We start from the raw sequence: 9,632 nt of genomic DNA, 5'->3' as shown, positions 1-9,632 counted from the left end.
TCACCATCTTTATATCTCAAAACAGTTATCAAGTATCAAACTTCTCATAGTATTCAATGCACCTTTTTATGAAAGTTTTTATTATACCAATCTTGGATGCCTATCATATTAGGACCAATTTTATAGACAAAGCAAATTACCATGCTGTTCTAAAGGACTCTCAAAATAATATAAGTGAAGCATGAGAGATCAATAATTTCTATAAAATAAAACCACCACCGTGCTCTAAAAGATATAAGTGAAGCACTAGAGTAAAATTATCTAGCTCAAAAGATATAAGTGAAGCACATAGAGTATTCTTATAAATTCCGATTCATGTGTGTCTCTCCCAAAAGGTGTGTACAGCAAGTATGATTGTGGTAAACAAAAAAGCAAAGACTCAAATCATATAAGACGCTCCAAGCAAAACACATGTCATGTGGTGAATAAAAATATAGCCTCAAGTAAAGTTACCGATGGACGAAGACGAAAGAGGGGATGCCTTCCGGGGCATCCCCAAGCTTAGGCTTTTGGTTATCCTTGAATTTTACCTTGGGGTTCCTTGGGAATCGCCAAGCTTAGTCTCTTGCCACTCCTTATTCCATAATCCATCAAATCTTTACCCAAAACTTGAAAACTTCACAACACAAAACTCAACATAAAATCTCATGAGCTCCGTTAGTATAAGAAAACAAACCACCACTTAAGGTACTGTAATGAACTCATTCTTTATTTGTATTGGTTTTAAACCTACTTTATTCCAACTTCTCTATGGTTCATACCCTCCGATACTAGCCATAGATTCATCAAAATAAGCAAACAACACACGAAAAACAGAATCTGTCAAAAACAGAACAGTTTGTAGTTATCTGTAGGTTTGGAATACTTATGTAACCCCAAAAATTCTTAAATAAATTGGTGGACGTGAGGAATTTGTCTATTAATCATCTGCAAAAAGAATCAACCTAATCGCACTCTGCAGTAAAAATGGCAGCAAATCTCGTGAGCGCTAAAGTTTTTGTTTTTTTACAGCAAGATCGCAAAAACTTCCCCCAAGTCTTCCCAAAGGTTCTACTTGGCACAAACACTAATTAAAAGCATAAAACCACATCTAAACAGAGGCTAGATGAATTATTTATTACTAAACATAACCAAAGTTCAAGAAACAAAAATAAAATTGGGTTGCCTCCCAACAAGCGTTATCGTTTAACGCCCCTAGCTAGGCATAAAAGCAATAATAGATCTAGGTATTATCATCTTTGGTAGGCAATTCTTCAATAGAACACTTTATAACCCTTGGGAGTTTCCTTCTTTTTATTAATGATCGAACTCCTAGTCAAGAAATCGAGAAATGCATTTGTAGCAAAAGGTTCCTTAATGATATTGAAGAAGTTGGGGTGAACACTTATTGATTTGAGATCCACATTTTCCTTACTACAAGATTCACCCTTATTTTTAGGAACATACATTAATTTGGTAATCTTGGTAGTAGGAGGATTTGGAATATTTTCAACGGATGAAAAGGTAGACCCTAAATTAGTAATAATATCCTCAAGTTTACCAATTCTTGTGGAATCTTGATCTATTCTTTCATTAGCTATAGGTTCTTTTTCTTTAAAAAAATTAAGAGTAACCCCTACCTTAGATCCATATTGGGTGATTTGGTTGTGGATCTTTTTATCCAAATTTTCAATCAACTCCACAGAGGCAACTTTATTTTCAATAATTTCAAGCCTTTGCATCACATGTTCCAAAGTTAAAATAGTTCCATTAACCAAAAGAGGTGGTGGGCCAAACAAATCTATCATAGCATTATAAGAATCAAAAGTATGGCTACCCAAGAAATTCCCTCCGGTAATGGTATCAAGAATATATCTGTTCCAAGGAGTGATGCCTACATAAAAATTGCGAAGAAGAAAGGAAGTGGATTGCTTCCTACTAGATCTATTCTGAGCATTGCAAATTCTATGCCAAGCATCTTTTAGATTTTATCCCTCCCTTTGTTTACAATTAAGAACTTCATGATTGGGAGTACTAACAATGATAGAAGGATTAGCCATGACGACACATGGCGACACAAGAAGCAAGAGGAAAAAGAGGCGAACGGAAAACGCCAAGGGTGAAGTGGGGGAGAGGAAAACGAGAGGCAAATGGCAAATAAAATGTGAGGTATAAGAGTTTGTGATGGGTACTTGGTATGTCTTGACTTGTGCGTAGATCTCCCCGGCAACGGCGCCAAATCCTTCTTGCTACCTCCTGAGCACTACGTTGGTTTTCCCTTGAAGAGGAAAGGGTGATGCAGCAAAGTAGCGTAAGTATTTCCCTCGGTTTTTGAGAACCAAGGTATCAATCCAGTAGGAGACTACACGCAAGTCACCTCGCACCTACACAAACAAATAGAACCTCACAACCAACATGATAAAGGGGTTGTCAATCCCTTCACGGTCAGTTACGAGAGTGAGATCTGATAGAGATAATAAGATAAATATTTTTGGTATTTTTATGATATAGATTGAAAGTAAAGATTGCAAAGTAAAATAGATTGGAAACTTATATGATGGAAAATAGACCCGGGGGCCATAGGTCTCACTAGTGGCTTCTCTCAAAATAGCATAAGTATTACGGTGGGTAAACAAATTACTGTCGAGCAATTGATAGAAAAGTGCATAATTATGAGAATATCTAGGCATGATCATGTATATAGGCATCACATCCGTGACAAGTAGACTGAGGGAGTCCTGGATTAGGGGGTGTTCGGGTAGCCGGACTATACCTTCAGCCGGACTCCTGGACTATGAAGATACAAGATTGAAGACTTCGTCCCGTGTCCGGATGGGACTTTCCTTGGCGTGGAAGGCAAGCTTGGCGATGCGGATATTCAAGATCTCCTACCATTGTAACCGACTCTATGTAACCCTAACCCTATCCGGTGTCTATATAAACCGGAGGGTTGTAGTCCGTAGGCAATCAACTCCATACACAACAATCATACCATAGGCTAGCTTCTAGGGTTTAGCCTCCTTGATCTCGTGGTAGATCTACTCTTGTACTACCCATATCATCAATATTAATCAAGCAGGAGTAGGGTATTACCTCCATCGAGAGGGCCCGAACCTGGGTAAAAAACATCGTGTCCTTGTCTCCTGTTACCATCCGGCCTTGACGCACAGTTCGGGACCCCCTACCCGAGATCCGCCGGTTTTGACACCGACATTGGTGCTTTCATTGAGAGTTCCTCTGTGTCGTCGCCTTTAGGCCCGATGGCTCCTTTGATCATCAACAACGATATGGTCCAGGGTGAGACTTTTCTCCCCGGACAGATCTTCATCTTCGGTGGCTTCGCTCTGCGGGCCAATCCACTCGGCCACCTGGAGCAGATCGAAAGCTACGCCCCTGGCCATCAAGTCAGGTTTGGAAGCTTAAACTACACGGCTGACATCCGCGGAGACTTGATCTTCGATGGGCTCGAGCCACGGCCAAGTGCGCCGCACTATCTCGAGGGGCATGATCTAGCTCTTCCCCCGGACAGTGTCCTAGAGGCCGCACACGCATCGGTTCCGACCCCTAACTCGGAGCCTATTGCGCCAATTGAGGATGAGCGGTTGGACGTCACCTCGGGGGCTGCGATCCCGAAAGCGATCGAGCCGAACGCTAGCCCCGCACTTTGCACGACCCGTGACTCCGAGGATCCGGGCTCTTCCCCGGACTCCGAACCCCCCGCGCCCCTGCCAATCAAATCCGATGGGGCGCCGATAATGGAGTTCACCACCGCAGACATCTTTCAGCATTCGCCTTGTGGCGATATCCTGAACTCTCTCAAGTCTCTCTCCTTATCAGGAGAGCCCTGGCCGAACTACAGTCAGCGAGGATGGGATACGGACGATGAAGAAATTCAAAGCCCACCCACCACCCACTTGGTAGCCACTGTCGACAATTTAAATGACGTGCTCAACTTCGACTCCGGAGACATCGACAGCATGGATGACGATGCAGGAGATACCGACGAACCAACGCCCATAGGGCATTGGACAGCCACCTTATCTCACGATGTGTACATGGTGGATACCCCTAAAGGAAGCGACAACGAGGAAAAAGGGGATGGGACGGGAGATCGACCCCCCGAAAAGCAATCAAAGCGTCGGCGTAAACGCCGACCCAAGCCCCGCCTCGACAAAAACCCAGCCATAGAGCAGGACGAGCCGGTAGACGACGAGCAGGCCTTAGAGCAACCGTCCGAACAGGGCAACACGGATAGAGAAACCGAACATCCCTCCCCCGGCGAAAACGGCATTCCGGACGACCTCACGCCGAATAAACCTATGGAGCAGAAGAATCTCCATGAAAGGCTCGTTGCAACTGCACGCAGCCTAAAGAAGCAGAAGCGGAAGCTAAAAACAGCGGAAGACGCACTCCAGATTAGATGGAGCAAAGTAATCAATACCACAGATAAGTATGGCGACAGTCACCGCACTAAAAGCTATCCGAAACGAAAGCTACTACCTGAATTCGACGAAGAGGCCCTAGAGCCCTCGCATTCAAAAAATGAAAAAGCCACACGGTCGGATAGACGACCCCATAAAGCGGCAAGCAGCGCCGCACCTAAATCGGCATGCGACCCACTTAAGGATTCGCATCATGGCCCAGTCAGGTCCATTTATGGGCCAAGAAAGCAAGCTCTCGTAAGCAACGCTATGAAGCCTCATCAGAATCTGGCACACCCAAATACAGGGGCGCCGCACACCCCCTATGTTTCACCGATGAGGTCCTGGACTATGAATTCCCAGAGGGATTCAAACCCGTAAACATAGAGGCATATGATGGAACAACAGACCCTGGAGTCTGGATCGAGGATTATATCCTCCACATACACATGGCTAGAGGATATGATCTCCACGCCATAAAATATCTACCCCTTAAGCTTAAAGGGCCAGCCCGGCATTGGCTTAAAAACCTTCCCGAAAACACAATTGGAAGCTGGGAAGAGCTCGAGGATGCTTTCCGAGCAAACTTTCAAGGGACCTATGTCCGCCCTCCGTATGCAGACGATCTTAGTCACATAACTCAACAACCCAGAGAATCAGCTCGGCAGTTTTGGAATAGATTCCTCACTAAAAAGAATCAGATAGTCGACTGTCCGGACGCCGAAGCCTTAGCAGCTTTCAGGCATAACGTCCAAGGCGAATGGCTCGCCAGACACCTCGGCCAAGAAAAGCCAAGAACAATGGCCGCACTAACAAGCCTCATGACCCGCTTTTGTGCAGGGGAGGACAGCTGGTTGGCAAGCTGCAGCCCCAGCGACCCAAGTACATCCGAAACTAGGGATGGAAATGGAAAACCGCGACGCAACAAGGACCGTCGTCGGACTAAGGACAACAGTCCGAAGAGCACGGCAGTCAATGCCGGATTCAAAGGCTCACGACAAAATCAGGAAAAATTGCCCCCTCAGGATAACAGGGACGATCCATCCAACCTAAATAAAATCCTGGACAGGATATGTCAGATACATAGTACTCCCGGGAAGCCTGCTAACCATACCCACAGAGACTGTTGGGTTTTCAAACAATCCGGCAGACTCAATGCTGAACACAAGGGGCTCGACACACCAAGCGAAGACGAGGACGAACCCCAAAAGCAGAGCACCAGGAAACAAAAGAACTTCCCATAAGAAGTAAAAACAGTGAACTCACTTCACATAACAAAACGTGCGGCGCCCGTAAAGGTATGCACCACACGGCCCATCCCCAAAGGGTCCTGCCACTGGTTGTCAAAACCGATCATCTTCAATCAGCTAGATTATTCTAGGAATATCAAGAATGTAGTCTGGACTGCCTTGATACTCGATCCAATAATTGGCGGACTCCAGTTTTCAAATGTCCTTATGGATGGCGGCAGCGGACTAAACCTGATATATCAGGACACAATCCAGCACATGGGGATAAACCCAGCAAGAATCCACCGCAGCAAAACCTCCTTTCAAGGGGTAACACCTGGTCCGGACACCCATTGTATGGGTTTTCTCCGGCTCGAAGTTATATTCGGCTCTGCCTATAACTTCCGCCGTGAAAAGCTGACCTTCCATATCATCCTGTTCTCAAGTCGCTATCAAGCACTACTGGGACGCGAAGCTTTCGCCCGCTTTAACGCAATACCGCATTATGCATCTCTCACGCTTAAGATACCCGGTCCACGAGGCATCATCTCTTTTAAGGGGAAGCACTAAAGTGCACCTCCCCAAGCGGGGGACTGTGCGGCCGCTTTGACAGCCCCATAGTAAAATGGCCTCACCGGCCAAAAAACTTCGAAATAGGTCATTAAAGACCACAAACGCGGATAGACGAGTTCGGTACAATATCATCATTGATACAGGATTAGTGGCCATATACCCCCGCACAAGGGGCTCCATGCATATACAATAAGAGACAATAAAGCTCAATTTTATATATTTTACTTTACACTTTGTTTATTTTAAACTTTTGTTCGACACGACCCGTTTTCAACTCAGTTCTTCTCTTTTACAGATGAACGTCGTGCGGCGCCCGTCCAGGATACGGCACAATGGAGACACAGGCGCAGACATGCAGTAGGGACCCGTCCTAAAGGATTCTTTTTAGATTAAGACCCTGTGTAAACCTTTTTTACTGTCTCCTGTTGCTACACATCCCCTGGTTTTTTCTGATATAACCAAGGAGGAGGCTGGCGTCTTGGCATGTGGCCACGTCAGAAATTTTTGCACGTACCTGGACACTAGGGGCTTTTTTAATAAAGAGTGTTGTTTCGCCCGCACTCATAAAGACCGAACACCTTAGGGAGTGTTCGGCGTCGCGAGTTTTGGCATTATATGCATCAGCTCCGAATCATGTCTTTGTTCAAATGTTGGGTTGCCCGGCTCCTGAGTTCGGCTACCTTACGTTCCGCTCTATCGGCTAAGGTAGCACCAGGAGAAATACTGCGATTGTGCCCCCGGTTCGGCTGGGCGAGCACCTCAGTAGAGAAAGCCGAAAACTGACTGTCATGATGTAGCATGAGACTGGTCAGCCACTCGATGACCTATCGGAATCTATCGAATTCCTCCGCTTTAACAAAGGGCCGCTTCCCGGTCAGGCACATACGCGCCCCGAATTCGGACGAGCGCAGTTGCCACCAAGGAGCTACCTAAAGAGTCTCATTGTCAAACTCCTATGGCTAAGTGAAAGTGTTAAAGCATTATAGTCAGGTTGCCTGGCCCGCTGCGCTATCACCTCCTTTGTAGGACCAAGACATTGGGTTAAGTGTGAAAATGCGTCTTCTGCGAGCACCCCCGCACTATGTGCGTGGGGGCTGAAGCCAACGACTGCCATCTTTCAGATTCTATATATATATATATATCTTAAAACGGCCGCACAGGAGGTGTTCCCAATACTTGGAGGCACAAGTATAGAAAAAAGCCACTACAGTTTATCAAAATATTACTTTATAATTACATATGCTATCATAACATAGCATCTTTCGGGCACTGCATCTCTATTACACGAGGGCCTTCAAGAACTTCCTGAAAATAGTGCTCGGAGGGTACTCGGCTTTTGTCCGAATCTCGGGACGCAACAACGGTGGTCTCCATCTCTGCCCAGTATGTCTTAACACGGGCAAGAGCCATCCTAGCGCCCTCTATGCATGCTGACCTCTTCATTGCATTTATACGTGGCACCGCGTCAAGGAATTGGTGCACCAAGATGAAATAACTCTTCGGCTCCGATCTCCCCGGCCATAGGTGACCCATGACGTACTTCATGGCGAGTCCAGACAACCTATTCAGTTCAGCCAATTGAGCCAAACGATCATCCACTGCCAGTGGACGCTCTGGATTGTGAAACTGCGACCAGAAAAGCTTTTCCGCTTCGCGATCTTTCTAATCTCGAAAGGGTTCGGTCGCATCAGCAGCACTCGCTGCCAAGTCCAGATAGGTATCCTCCACACTCCACATCCGGTCCAACGGAGCAAACTTCGGATCACAAAATTTCCTTCACAGCATAAAGGGCTTTCCAGCCGCCATCTGTTCGGCCTGACGCAGCTCCTCCTTCGCAGCTCTCATCGCAGAGCGAGCGTCCTTGGCATCGGCAACGGCCTTCTCTAAGTCCGTCTGTCTCGCCCGGTCTTCTTTCTCAAGAAGTTTGCAACAGTCTGCAACGCTCTTTAACTTCTCGGCCATCTCGGCCATCTCTTCTTTGCTTCGGCAGTGAGCAGCATGTTCGGCTCTCAGCTCTTCAAGGGCCTTCTCGGCAGCCGCATCGCTTTTTCTGGCTTGCTCCTTAGCTCGGGCAAGTTCTGCCCTAAGATTCTCCACGGCGGCCGTACCATCTGCGTCAAGCACACACATTGTAAGACACTGGCATGAAGCTCCTCTTACCCGATGCCGCCCGAAGAATTACATACCTTGAGCCTCATCAAGCCGCTTGTTGATAAGCGCGATGTCGACATCTTCCACGTCCAGTTGCCGCTTTAGTTCGGCTACATCATCAGTTCGGCTAGATTCCGGACACCTCGCCACCTACATTCAAAGGTGACATCTTAGACCTGGGATTATGATCCTCTGCGTGCCGTCATTTCTTGACAACGCGCAGAGTCTCAGGGGCTACTATCTACACAGGGCGCATCTTACTTATGCGCAACTGACAAAAGTGTACACTATCGAACGTACCTCAAAACCCTTCAGTCAACTTTTGACGGCCTCATGCAATCCGCTTTCTGTGGATGAAATCCTTTCAATCACCGTGCCCATCAACGCACGGTGCTCCTCTGAGATAGAAGCTCGCCCCAGCAGAATCTTTAGCTCCTCCGGCCGAGCACTAGACGGTGTCGGACTTGTCCTATGGCCTCTTTCGAAGGCCGCACGCGGAGAGCCTTGGGGGGCCACATAGCTATCTTCCGACCCTGCCGGATTCAGAGAAACCCTCCGCGAGGACACCTCAGGGTCGCCCGCCTCGCTAGGCGGTACGGCAGGGGGAGGCGTCCCGCTCTCCATCATCTCCGTAAGAAGATCCCCCGAAGACGAGCTCTGCTGAGAAGGGCTGAGGTCCGAGCTACAAGGTAAAATTTCGGTTAATCTTCTCAGATATAAATCAAGGATTTCTTTCATCCCTCAAAAGGAAAACCTCTCTCTACTTACGGCTCGCTGGAGGGCTGATCCCTTTGAGGGCGTAGTTCGGCCGAGGAACTCCCCGGCGTCGGACCCTCTGACGAGGATTTTCTCCCCCGCTTCGGGGCCATGGTCTTCGGGTCGTCAGAGGCAGCCCTCTTCTTCCCCTTGGGAGAGGAATTGTCGGTTCCTCCCTTCGGAGCAGCCTCCTTCGAGGAGGCCATAGTTCCCTTGTCCTTCCCCTTACTTCCCTCCAAAGGCATTATCTTCAACATCCTGACAAGCACGGGATCCGCCCTGGTTTCGGGAAGGGGAGCCGGACACCTGATCAGCTTTGCCTTCGCTATCCACTCCTGTTTAAAAGGATAACTCTTTTAGGGGCAAGTTTATGACGATTATATGGATAGTAGGTCCGGGCACAAGGTTACTTACTTCGGTATCCGGGCGATTGCAGCTTAGGCCTGCGTCCTCGGTCAAACCCAGACACATCATTTGTGATCCAAAGAAAAGTTTATACATCTCCACGGGCGTTGCGCCCATA

This window comes from Triticum dicoccoides, chromosome 5A, assembly GCF_002162155.2.
Source record: "Triticum dicoccoides isolate Atlit2015 ecotype Zavitan chromosome 5A, WEW_v2.0, whole genome shotgun sequence".
Classification (NCBI taxonomy): Eukaryota; Viridiplantae; Streptophyta; class Magnoliopsida; order Poales; family Poaceae; genus Triticum; species Triticum dicoccoides.
This window is presented reverse-complemented; position numbering follows the sequence as displayed.